Source organism: Canis lupus, chromosome X, assembly GCF_011100685.1.
Source record: "Canis lupus familiaris isolate Mischka breed German Shepherd chromosome X, alternate assembly UU_Cfam_GSD_1.0, whole genome shotgun sequence".
In the NCBI taxonomy this organism is placed as follows: Eukaryota; Metazoa; Chordata; class Mammalia; order Carnivora; family Canidae; genus Canis; species Canis lupus.
The window spans coordinates 1,859,402-1,872,530 of NC_049260.1; positions in this window are offsets into that span (position 1 = coordinate 1,859,402).

A 13,129-nucleotide genomic window follows, 5' to 3' on the forward strand; every position below is an offset into this window, starting at 1 on the left:
GGATGGATGGATGGATGGATGGAGATGGGTAGATAATGATGGATAGATAGATAAATAGTGATGTACAGATTGATATACAGATACTGATAGAGATACGAATTTTACTCAAATAAACTTTTATATATCTTATCCTAAAAAAAAAAAAAAAAACTAAGCTGGGACACCTGGATGGCTCAGCGGTTGAGTCTCTACCTTTGGCTCAGGTCATGATCCCGGGGTCTTGGGATCGAGTCCCACATCGGGCTCCCTGCATGGAGCCTGCTTCTCCCTCTGCCTATGTCTCTGCCTCTCTCTGTGTCTCTCATGAATAAATAAAATAAATTAATTAATTAATTAATTAATAGTTTTAAAAAACTAAGTAGATTCTAGAAAATCTTCCTAATCACTTCTGCCTCAAAAATAGTAATGATAATAAAAAACAACAGCATGTGCGTTGGTTGAGGACACTAACATGACCGCTGATTGGCAAAGCTCATATCTGAGGATGACAAAAATTCTGGGCTCTTGGTCAGTTAGCAGATCTCTACTTGCATCATGTTTCGATTTTCAACTCCCTCCATTCCTGAAGTTTCTCAGATTTATATTTAATGGGAATTTTATAGGTTGAAGGCTGGCGTTCTCTCCTTTCTGAACATTGTCTGCTGTCCTTAACCTCCAAACTCAAAGGAGAAGAGGTGCTGGCTAGCCAGCTACAGGGTTTGCATGGACCAGGCAGCAAACAAGGAGCTGGATGTTTCGAGTAGCCGCATCACATGGCCCTAGACCCTTCCAAAGATTTGCAGATGCTTGGCCACTTGCTGCCCTAATGGCACGTTCCCATAGATCTGATTGCCATTTTCTGTGTCCCAGCAAATTAGCTCTGAGCATAATGGCACATATAGTATTTTTATTTGAGACCTAATTCATCTGTGCTCAAACGTCCTGGCTTGAAGAGCTGCATACAAATCCAAAGCAAACCAAGCTTTAAAGGGAGGCACGTCAGTATTCCTTAAGGAGCCAATGTTCACCAGATAAGACGCTAACTGGTTATAATTGGCCAATGAATCACATTAGCCGTGCCTGCGTGGACACAATTGTCCTATTCAGTACCCAGACATCCATCCCCTTTCATTAACCCACAGCACCCGGTGTTTGCAGATACAGACTGCAATGACTTGAGATTTTTCCCTTGGCGGTGGGCTTCAACATGCAGAGCACCCACCATATGTCAGCCCTCCCGGCATGAAGGTTTGGATTAGTGCAGATGATCAGGTTAGAGCGTCAGACCTCAGTGGGAAGCCTTCTCCTTTGGCAGACGAAGAAGGAGGGCTTTGCGGGGACTCAGCCTTGCTCATTCTAAGTCACCCACCCTCCGTTGAGTGTTTCAGGTCACTAAACTCTTAAGTAGGTGTTCGACATGGTGAAAATTCTCCATCTGGGGGAAATTTGACATTGCAGGATGAGGAGATATCTTATTTGCTTAGCTAAAGAAGATTTTATTTCTTATTCCTTCTGATGCGATTCGGGCAGAGTGTATTGGGCTCTTTGCATGAATATCGCATTTACACGTTGGAGAGTTGTGACCAAGTGTCATTAAATGTGCTACCTTGGTGTTCAAACTCCCCTTGCATGGTAGAGTGATTCATAGGCCATTTTATTTTTCAGAAAGTTTGACAGGTGTTTTCTTCAGATCTGGATATGCAACAGGGTGGATGAAGAAAAGTCAGGCTCATTAGGAAGAGAGAGAAGACCAGCTCTTCCCAAAACATGGGAGGATTATCCTGATTCTACAAAACAGGTCCTACGAAATGTAAGCAATAATATGTAAAGAAGACTCACTTTGCAAAAGACGTTCGTTTTGAAGGTGAATGAGAGGAATCTACTGGAAAAATTAAAATATGCCCCAAATCCGTGGGCAAGACTTTTTAAGTGGTATGCACTGCCCTCTCGTGGAGGCTATGTGAACAAAAACATCCCACTGACCTATTACACACACACACAAAGTTATCTTTTGGCGATTATAAATGAGTTGTTTCCAAGCATAAAGAGAAAAGACAAAGACATCTGCAAATGTTTCTCATCCATTTATAACTTCTTCCATCATCCACAAAACCGCAACCGGCAATATCAGCGAATACTCTATACGCGAGTGACAGTTCAAGCGACTATAACGTAAATTGTTTCTATCTCTTTCCAAACACTAAGCAGCCATGGAAATTTTTTTTTTAAATGGTCAGATCCGTCAGTTTGAATCTATGTGGACTACTTATCATTAAGGAGTCGCTCACTCAGAGAGCCAGGGACTTTCCAGCGTGTTGGGAAGAAGCCCGTGCAGAAGGCACAACATGGGGATCCGATGCTCCTGCTGTGTTGTCCCTTCTGAGACAAGGGTGTGACTAGGGAAGAGGCATGTGTCACATTCAAAATGGGCCTCACTGTGTCATCTGAGGTCAAGGTCCTCAACAGGGATGGGGAAACTGTACTTCTTGGGGACCCTTGGCAAGGTGTGGAGATATTTTTGGTTCTCACAACTCAGGACGCAGGTATTAGTGGCATCTGCTGGGTGGACACCAGGGATGATGCTCAGTGCCCTGTCGTGCTCAGGACGCCCCACCCCAGAGATCCAGCCAGCCCCAGATGTCAATACTGCTGAGGTCTCTTGCTGCCTTAGCATGAGAGACTCTATCTATCTACCCATCCATCCATCCCAATATCTATCTATCATCTATCATCTACCTACATACTTACCTATGTACCTACCTATCCATCCATCCTTTCATCAGCCCATCCATGCATGCATCTGTCCATCCCTATATCCATCTATCCATCCATCCATCCCCCATCTGTGGTAGTTATTACAACCGGGATGATTTTATCCCCAGAGGACATGTGGCAATGTCCACAAACATTTCTGGTTGTCACAACATGGGGTGCTCCTCTAATGCAGTAGGTGGAGACCAAGGATGCTCCTCAACACACCTCACACAGACTAGCCCCATCACAGACAATCAACTAACCCCAAGTGACTGACTCTTGAGTGAGGCTGAGAAAGGCTGATATGAGTAACCACAACTTAGACTCCATTCACATCCCCACCTGGAAACCCCATTAGACAATGAAGGAAAAGGCGGACTTCATGCAAAAAAATGAAAGGCTTGACAAGATGCCCCATGAAGGACAGAGAGTCTGTAACTCAATGCTCATCTGGTAACCAGCAGAACCTCCACAAGCTGGTTTCTTACTGACTCTCCAGGTCAGACTTCCAGAATCAGAATCCTCATTTTACCATGATCCCTGTGATTTCTATGCACATCAAAGTCTGAGAACAAGCAGACTTCGCATTTCCAACAGCTTTTGTAGAGCCAAATCCTCTGGGGGACAAGACAGGCATGGCTCTCAGCCTGGACGCCCATCAAACCCACCTGGGGAGACTGAACAGCTGGCTCCAGGCCACAAGGTTGCTAGAAGGCATTAAGGGATTTCCAAATGCGGTCAAGTTTGAGAACCATGCTTTTGAGAAAGTGTCATGCCCTCTGAGCCCAAATCCACCCCCAAACTAACTAAGTCAGAATTGCTGGTTCTAACATGGTGGGTTTTGGAAACCTGGTGATTCCGATATGTAGGTGGGGTTGGAGGGGTAGAGGGTAGCTGATTGGTTGGTTCTCAACTTGATCTTGTGTCAAATCACCTGGAGGTTCTGATAAACACAGTTGCCAAGTCCTGCCCCAGATCTTCTGATCTTCAGCAGGTTTACAATGGGACCTGAGAATTTGCATTTCTCAGAAGGTCCCAGGGGGTGTCTATGCTACTGACTTGTTTCTTATTTTTTTCCAAAGTTGAAAGCTTCCTTTAAATAGACATGATTATTCTCCAGGGTTGCTCCAGAGGACTGCACTGGAAAGCAACTGAGTTTGTAAAATGGAAAATATGGAGAAAACTTCATTCTATATTATTTTAGGAAATAAGAGATCATTAACTGGCATCACAAACTCTAATCCCAGTAGATATTAAGGCTTCAAAGACAAAGAATAAAGAAAATGTGCTCAAAATTGCCAATGTGGAGATGCTCATGTGTGCTTCCTGCCTTGCGTCTGTCTACAACTGAAACCATATTTCCAAGATCCACAGAGTTTCGCAATCCTTGCATTGAGTCTAGTCAAAGAATTTCAACCTAATTCTTTCCGTTGTGCCAACAAAATAAAGCATATGCAAGGGGAGACGTGGGGTGGAGGGTGGTGACTAAGTACATGGGGTGAATCCCTTCATGGGGAGTGAGCTCTGGGAAAGGTCACACACATTCTACACTTTCACTGGGTCCCTCTGCATTGAACCCAGGGCACTAACCAAAGTTTCAGATAATGCCAGGACCTCCTTGTCTAGATGTTAAAGACAGCCACCACCTTCGCTACCACCGTCCCTGCCAGAGACAGATGGTTTGCATGTGTTTAGTGGAAGACCCAGGCTTTGCAGCTGGTGAAGCTCACAAAATGTGGAGGGTTCATGTTTAAGAAAAGGAATTCAAACATATCTTACTCTTGGAAGATTTGCAAAAATGTACAGCTGTGTGAGTGCATTGCTTGGGCCCCTTGAAGAGCTTTGAAAACACTGATGGAGAGTGGCGGGCAGGGTGGGGTGGGGCATGGAGCAATGTGGGCCACCTCTGCCTGACTCAGGACTCCAGCCTTGCTCGGGGGCTCCTTACAGGCCTGGCCAGGACATCTTCAGTGCTGGGCTGCAAGCTCTGGCTCCCCCAACCCCCTCTCCCCCTCCACCATGGTCAGGTCTGGTCTCTTATCCTTCACAGACATTTACCCCCAATAATTCCACCTTGGGACATAAATGTTTCCCTTGCAGGATCTCCCATGACCCCATGTATAATTTGTCTGAAAAGAAGAACAGATGTATAAACTGGACAAACAGAGAGTAAAGTGAGAAGCGGGAGAGAAATCAGAGTAAAAGCATTCTCCTCAGGGTCACCATGCTGCTCACTAAAAGGCGGCTATTTTGATTGGTTTCAAGAGTGAGACAAGAACTGATCCGGCAATGCCAGTTTCCAGGCGTAGAGACAAAGAACTGAAATCGAGATCTTGAACAGCTAGTCACACCCCCATGTGTACTCTAGCAGTATTCACAACGAGCAAGATATGGACACAACCTAAGTGTTCATGCACAGATGAACAGATACAGAGAAAAAATATGGGATATACAAACAGCAGATATGATCCAGCCTTTAGAAAGTAGGAAATCCTGTCATACGTGGGTGAACCTAGAGGGTGTGATGCTTAGAGAAATAAGCCTGGTGCAGGAGGACACATGCTGCATGGCTCTACTTATAGGAGTTGTCTCAAACAGTCACACTCACACAAACAGGGAGAAGGAGGGTGGCTTCTGCTATTCCCAGGGTGGAGGGCAACAGGCCACTGTGTACCAATGGTAAATATGTTCAATTATGCAAGTTCTGGACCTCCGCTGTACAATGCTTATAGTCGCCATAAATGGGTGGTTTATCAACAAAAGAAGTGGACTACTCAAATGTCAGGCACCTGGAAGTCCGAGATCCAGGTGTGGACAGAATCAGTGTCTGGTGAGGACCGTCTTCTGGTTCACGTGCGCCATCTTACTGATGTATCTTCACATAGTGGCGAGAGAAAAGCAACTTCTTTCAACGTCTTGGTTTAAGGGCACGATTCTAAAGATGGGCATGGGGGTCCCATCTTCATGACTTAATGCCTTCCCAAAGGCCCACGCAATGTAATACCATCTACCTGGGGCTTAGGCATCAACAACATATGAATTTTGGGAGAACACATACATTCAGTCTTGGGCACCCCTCCATGCCGCCCCCTTAAAGGCAGCATTGGACCACCCGGGAGACACCATTGAGATGCAAACGAAGAGCATTCAGTCACATGCATAACCCAGCACATGGAATAGCCACATCTTGTCTACACGCTTGTCCCGAGGTACTGCCCACATGCTGCCATTTCCACATTCCGTGGGTCATCGAATTTGCCAGTTCTATCTATATGATGTTACGTTTGCTCTTTGTAATGAGAATATTAAAATACGTACCTTGACAGGACTTTAGAGATTATCCAGTCAAACCCTCTCTTCTCTAGAGATCACAAAGCATATCAATCAGATGGAAGCACTCAATTCCGTCTTCTACAGGTGAATATATTCCCTGTTCTCATTGTAGAAAAATTGAGGCCATGGATAAATTCAGGTTATGAAAGTACGCCTTCCCACTAAAAACAAAACGAGCCTGAGAGCTGTTTCATGAGATGATCTATGTGTAATTTACAAAAACGTCTCTGCTGATAGCAGCTTTTTGTGCAGTTTGAAAAATAAGTGACATGTTTCATTGTGCAAGCTTAAGATGTACAGTATGATGGTTTGATTTATGGATGTTGTGAAATGATGAGCCCAAGAGATTCAGTTAATATCCATCTTCTCATATAGATACAAAAAAGAGAAAATGAAGGGGATGCCTGGGTGGCTCAGCAGTTGAGTATCTGGCTTTGGCTCAGGGTGTGATCCCCAGACCGGGGATCGTGTCCTGCATCAAGAGCTCCCTATGGGGAGCCTGCTTCTCCCTCTGCCTGTGTCTCTGCCTCTCTCTGTGTGTCTCTCATGAATAAATACATAAAATCTCTTAGAAAAAGAAAAGGAAAAGGAAGATTTTCTCAACACAAGGATCCACTGTCTTAATAGCTTTCCTATATACCATGCATCAGTGTTACCTATGGCCATCATGTTGTACACCAAGTCCCCTGTACGTCTTTGTCTTATTAATGGAAGTTTGTGCCTTTGGGCCACCTTCCTCCCATCCCCCCTCTGCACCTCCTGGGGGTAGTTTTAGATTCCACATATCAGGTAGATCATACAGCATTTGTATTTGTTTTCTCTTTTTCCACTTAGCATAATTCTTCAAGGTCCATCCATCCATTACAAATAGTAGGATTTTCTCATTTTTTGAGACTGACTGATATTCCGTTATGTATATTTGCATGGCACAACTTCTTTATCCCTTCATCCATCGATAGGCACTTGAGTTGTTTGCAGGTCTTGGCTGTTATAAGTAATGCTGGTCTTGGCATAGGGGTACAGCTGTCTCTTCAAGTTAGTGTTCTTATTTCCTTTAGATGTATTTCCAGAAGTAGAATTACTAGACCATAGGGCAGCTCTATTTTCAAATTTTTGAGAAACCTCCACGCTGTTTTCCAGAGTGGCTGCACTCGTTTGCATTCCCACCAACAGTGCAAGAGGGTTCCCCTTTCTCTGCATTGTCATATCAATTTTGATCTAAGCTTTTACATTCTGATAAGGTCGTCAAACCATGGAATGTTTCACTTGGAGAAAGTAAGGAAGAAAATGTTGAGTTAAACAATGGCTCTATATTCCTATGAAAACGGATTTTAAAGCCAACTGTGTTGTACATGAAAGTGACATAGAATATGCAAGCTCTGTTTTTCCATGCCCACCCCAGTCAGTTCTTCAGAAATCCCCCAGAATGATTCAAAATTGGGATGAGTTCATAAAATGTTTGTTAAACTTTCATAGGAAGATTAATACTTTGGCTCTAACTCAGTCATTCTTCTGCAGAAGAGTTGCATAATCACTTTCTGTGCAAGGAGTAGATAAAGCTGTTCACATTTATAGGATGAATAGACCGATGGATGGATGCATGGATAGATAGATGATAGGTAGATGACAGACATGATGGATGAGTGGATGGATGAATAGATAGTTGATAGATGATTGATTGATAGATAAATAGGTAAATATGGATGGATGGATGGATGGATGGATGGATGGATGGATGATAGATACATAGGTAGATATGGTGGATAGATGGATAGATTATGTTAGTACAATCAGAGACAGATGTCTTTTCATATCATGGAAAAGTATCAAACTGCACTAGCAAATCAAATAACATGAAACATATTTACTTAATTTTCAGAGGAAAATGGACAATTGTGAAACTAGTGATAAAACCAACAGTATTCTAACATGTTATCTGACCCTTCTAACCTTTTTTCACTTACTGTACATCAAGGTTTCTCAATATTCACACTATTTGACATGTAAGCCAAATAATTCTCTGGTGTGGGCTCTGGGCTCTGTAAGGTATTGAGCAGCATCCCTTGTCTCCACTCACCACATGCCAGGAGCACCCCATAACCCCTGCAATGACAACCAAAGAGTATCTCCATTGCCAAGTGACCTTGGAGCAGAATCACCTCCAGCTGACGACCACTGATGCAGAACTATGACCTCATTTTCATAATAGTTGTGATTCAGCCCATCCTACTATGTAATGGTTAATTTTACTTGTCAGCTTCGCTGGGCCATGGTGCCTAGATATGTGTTCCAACATTATTCTAAATATTTCTGTGAGGATTGAGGGTGGATTTTTGATGAGATGAATATTCAAACCAGCACACCCTGAATACAGCCGATTGCCTCCATGCCTCCATATGTGGGTGGGCCTCATCTATTCATCTAAAGCGCTGGAGAGAATAAAGCCTGACCTCCTCCTGCCCCCTCAGCCCCCAAAGAAGAGGGACTTCTGCAACAGACAGCCTCTGGTCTTGAACTGTAAATTCTTCTTGAATCTCCAGGTTGCCAGCCCACCCACCAAATCTTGGACTCTCCAAACCTCACAATCAGGTGAGCCAATTCTTGAAAATAAATCTTGAAAGATAAATAGGTACATAGATACATGGATATGGCTGTAGATACTGACACGGTATGGATAGATCTGGGTCCATCACCTACCTTTTGCTACCTGTACACATAGGTCCTATTGGTTCTGTCTCCCTCACACAGGGAGAGTGCAGGGGCCCCCTAGGAGAGAAGTTCTCTGTCCAGTTGCCTCATCCTAGAATCCATGCTTTCACACAAAATCACCTTGTTGGATCCAAATCCCATTTTCTATAGTGTCCTGCTGGTCTCTAAGTCCAAAGCATGCCTAGACCTGAATTCCCAGTGACATTAAGGCATTTGGTCTGTTAGTTTGCTCAGATTCTCACATTGAACCAACTTCCCTGGATAAGCAAGCCTGTTTGCTGGGAAGTTTACTGAGTTCAAAAGCGTTTTCTCTTTCGTGTTCCTCCAAAACTCCCGATGGAGCACAAAACTGAGCCGAGAGTGTTTTTGTTTTGTTTTTAATTGAGATGAAAACCACGTTAACATAAAAGTAACCAAGTTAAAGCAAACCATTCGGAGGCACTTAGAACATTCAGAAAGTTGCACAACTACCACCTGTGCCCAGCTCCGAGGCATTTCCATGCCCCACAAAGATGCAAGCAAGCCCGTGTCCCATTAGTGGGCACTCCCTGTCCCCTTCCCAGCCGCTGGGGTCCACCAATCTACTTTCCATCTCTGCAAATTTGACTGTTCTGGAACATTTCAGGCCCACGGAGTCACACACGAAGTGCCCCTTTGTGTCTGGGCTTCCCTCACCGAGCGTCATGTTTTTGAGGTTCATCCATGTGGAACCAGAGATCAAAACTTTATTAGTTTTTTTTTTTTAACAGCTTTATTGAAAAAGAGGTTCTGGCACTTTCTCCAGGGATTCTTGTGGAGGAATGCCCGTATGCCCATCTTTAGCCCCGTCATCCCCAGATGGCTTGATTTCAGGTGGAGGATGACCCACATGATTTGGGGGCTCTGTTTCTCTTTCACACACCCATGAGTTTATCCCCTTGCTCATGAGAGTGGGGAGGAACTCAACATGCTCATCGGGATGAATTCCTGATCATAGTGCACTCTGCTTATTGCCCCAAAACATATCTGTAGGCTCGAGTTGGTTTCAGCACACCCTAAATGTTTAAGTTAAACACACCCATCTGCTCTCCACATACTTTCCTCTGACCCGCCACATCGTAAATTATACAACTCTCGAAAACTTATGAAACGCAGGGAAGCAGATCTGAGAAAAGTCTCAACGAAACCTGATTTTGTGTTCCATCATGCCGGGAAGTGGAATGTTGGAAGGCACGCCTGCCAAACGATCTTCATCTCAAAACCTACTTGCGGTCTGATGAAGTTAGGGGGAAAGGAAAAAATACCCAAATACAGACACATTCATGTCATACCTTCCCTGGGGATTATGTGATTGCCAAATGGCTTGTTAGACGATCCAGAGAACAGCTCAAGAACACGAGGAGTTTCTGTAAAGGCTTCAAGGCAGGTGCGTGGATGTGCCATCATCTCATGGTTCTTCCATGGGATGTTGTGTAGCGTGTCCACACACAAGCGAAGCTGAGACACGGGTCTTACTTCCCACTTCCGTGTCCTTTTGATTTCGTCAAGATGATCTCACTTTGAAGACAATTAAGCAAGTCTCAGCCAAACAAAGATCTCCAGCACGACGGGCCAAACTGGCACCAGACACTTCTTCCCGGATGCATCTAAGATAAGCTGCACGTTCGGAGTGAAGGAAACTGAGTTCATCAAGTGGAAGAGCAGTGATTTTAAGGATGAGGATGGGTGAGTGTGTTATGGAAACAAGTCCCTCCCGGAGAAAAGAGCATCAGCAAATCTCCGGACTGTCAGAGTGGAGGTAAAAAGCCAGCGACATTGTGCTTTATGGCTGTTTGTCACTTAGTGGAATTCGGATGTGACTGTAGGTTGTGGCCGTGGCACAGGTGATGGGCTTGTGTGTTTGTTTTCCTCTCTTTCTCTCTAAAACCTAAAGTTAGATGTAGCACATTCCTACAGAGGTAAGATAACTTCCCGTTTGTTGAGAACGCCCCACAAGACGAGCAAACCTAGACTGCTTCTTCCTTCGATGGCATAAGAGAACGTCTTCTCTTTCTTTTAAAAAGTGTGTCTCTGCCTCTCTGTCTCTATGAATAAATAAATTTAAAAAATCTTTTAAAAAAAAGTGGTATTGTATGCTGGTGAGCACAGTAACCATGAAATCTACCCTCCTAACAAATTGTTAGGTGTGTAACGTAGTAGTGTTGACTACGGGCAGCAAATCTCGAACTCAATTTTCTTCCTAGTGTCTCAAAAGTTGGGCGTTTGGAAATCTCATGAAAAGACCACCAAGGATCCTGTGTTTGAGGTCATCTGGAGCCTGCTTTTCCTGTCTGTGAAAAACTCAACAGAAACCCAAATGGCATCTTTTATGGCAGCCCTCTCCCAGCTGCATTAATTCTGTACTAGGCACTACGACATTCTTCGCGTATAAATGTAGAGAGAGAAAACAATTTTATTGCTCTTATTTTACAGAGAAGCGGTTTGCAGAGAGGAGTGATTTTGCTCACCAGGCGACACTCGGAAATGTCTGGAGATATTTCTGGTTGTGGAAATGGGGGTGTAGGGGATGCTCCCTGCATGTGGTGGGTGGAGACGAGGGATGCTGCTCTGCACCCTATGGTGCACAGGATGTCCCGCCTTAGAGAGTGAGATGGTCCAAAATGTCAGCATCCCCAGGGCTGAGAAATGCTGAACTAAAGAATATACACAAATAACTGGAGCATTGGTGTGAACAGAACCAGCTGTAAGACCTGCTTTCTTCTCTCAAGTGGATGTCATGCTCAGACAGACAGCACAGATTTCCCTGCAAATGCATCTGAATTCTGAAGATTTCAAAGTAGGAGCTGGATATCCAAAAGCAAGAAGAACAGGATCATGAAGAGCTGCATGCATTCCTCCGTTGATTGTGGCATTATCTACGACAGCCAAGATACGGAAGCAGCCCAAGTAGCCATCAACTGATGAATGGATAAAGTTATGTGGTGTAGATAACGTAAAAATGGAATATTATTCACACATAAGAAAGGAATGCAATCTTGCCTTTTGCAACAATGTGGATGGAGCTAGAAGGTATGATGCTAAGTGAAATAAGTCCATCAGAGAAAGACAGATGCCATATGATTTCAGTCCTATGAGGAATTTATGAAACAAAACAAATGAACAAAGAAAAAAATAAGAGCCAAATGAAAAACAGACTCTTAACTCTAGAGACCACAGTACAGTGATGGTCACCAGAGGGGACGTAGGTGGGGGGGTGGGGACATAGGTGATGGGGATGAAGGTGTGCACCTGCTGTGATGAGCATCAGGGTGATGTTTGGAAGGGGTGAATTACTCTACAGTACACCTGAAACTAATATTGCATCTCTATGCTAAGTAGCTGGAATTTAAAAATAAATAAATGAAGAGGAAATAAAGTAGGGGCAAAAGAAAGAAAGAAGGTGAAGGTGTATAACTACAAAGCGACATCACTGAACCATGAGAAGGAAAGACGTCCTTCCATTTGCCCCAACATGGATGGACCTTGAGAGCATTATGCTTAGTGAGAGATCTCAGAGAAACACAAACACTGTATGATCTCGCTTTTATGTGGACTCTAAGCAAAACTCAACTTGTAAAAACACAGTAACTACCATGGGCTGAGGATAGATGTTGGCTGAAGGGTACAAATTTGCAACTAGTAGATAAGTCAGTCCTGGAGATCCTGGAGATCTGATGCATAGGATCATGATTACGGACAATTTTAGAGTCTCAGAAGCACACCTGCTAAGACACTACATCCTAATTCTTCCCTCCATAAGCAACAAAAGAGCATTCTGCGACGTGATAGAGGTCCTGGCTCAGGCGAGGAGGCCGAGCATACATGATATACACGTATCATCGAATCAACACGTTTCACACTTGAACAATGTTGTCTGTCATTGACATTGCAATTTATTTTTTTGAAGCAGGAGTTGGCAATGAGAGCTTTGTCACCCCAGCCAGGTGGCCCGCCTGGAATTTTAGGAAGCTGAGGTGTGGTGCATGCTGGGCAGCAGGTTCCTTCTTAGAGAAATGTCATTGTAAAGTATGACGGTTCATGGCAGGTCCCTCCAAGCCAGGCAGGTCCCCAACACGTTCCAGAAGAGACTTGGAACTTCTTACCAAGACCCCTTCTGTCTGTCTCATCAGGAACAGCTTGGGGTCTGTCATTGGTTCCAACTCATGGGACTGTCCAGCAATGTCTCTCCACTTTGCACTGCCTTTGACTGACCTCAGGTCCTTATCTCATCATACCTGACCTCAGGTTGGTATCTCATCATACCCAACCTTAGGCTGGTTCTCCAAATCCTAGACCAAATCCTAGAAATGGTCCATTTTAGTGACTTACCAAAAAC